The sequence below is a fragment of the Seriola lalandi genome, unplaced genomic scaffold (genome assembly GCF_002814215.2).
Source record: "Seriola lalandi dorsalis isolate HSWRI2012SDOR001 ecotype SW California unplaced genomic scaffold, Sedor1 jcf7180001988638, whole genome shotgun sequence".
NCBI classification, from domain to species: domain Eukaryota; kingdom Metazoa; phylum Chordata; class Actinopteri; order Carangiformes; family Carangidae; genus Seriola; species Seriola lalandi.
In genome coordinates this window covers 1-457 of record NW_019459304.1, presented here as the reverse complement: position 1 = coordinate 457, position 457 = coordinate 1, and the positions used below count along the sequence as shown (strand labels likewise).

The window sequence follows — 457 nt, the reverse complement described above, 5'->3', positions numbered from 1 at the left end:
GCTCACATGTGGCTTTGACTTGCAACTGAATCTTTAGACCCCTGTATTACTGTTCATCCAAGAAACAGAGAGACACCATTTTTCATCCACACAGTGAAGAACTAGTTAAACATCTTTGCTGTTGTGGAACTTGTGGAACAAGTTGTTAAACACTGTTGAGTGTCACAAGCTGAGAGACAACTTTGTTTTTCTTGCATTTATGAAACATCCGTTCCTCTAGTCCTGCTTAAGTACAGGAGCGTCTGTCTGTATATGGTATCATGTTCCACAAGTCTCAGTGGTGTGTGTTAGTAGAGAACAGTGTACAGAGAGACACATTTCTGACAGAAAATCCAAGAGTTGGACACTAAAATCAAACTGCGATGGCCGGGAATCGAACCCGGGTCAACTGCTTGGAAGGCAGCTATGCTCACCACTATACCACCATCGCTTGGAAAGGAGGAAATTTTCATGGAAA

General features: G+C 42.7%; 1 non-coding gene across 1 annotated transcript; it reads right to left on the bottom strand.

The window, feature by feature from the left end:
• Window positions 1–358: 358 nt before the first annotated feature.
• trnag-ucc (transfer RNA glycine (anticodon UCC)) lies at window positions 359–430 on the bottom strand. The gene has a single exon. It is a non-coding gene; the product is annotated as a tRNA-Gly (tRNA).
• Window positions 431–457: the final 27 nt, after the last annotated feature.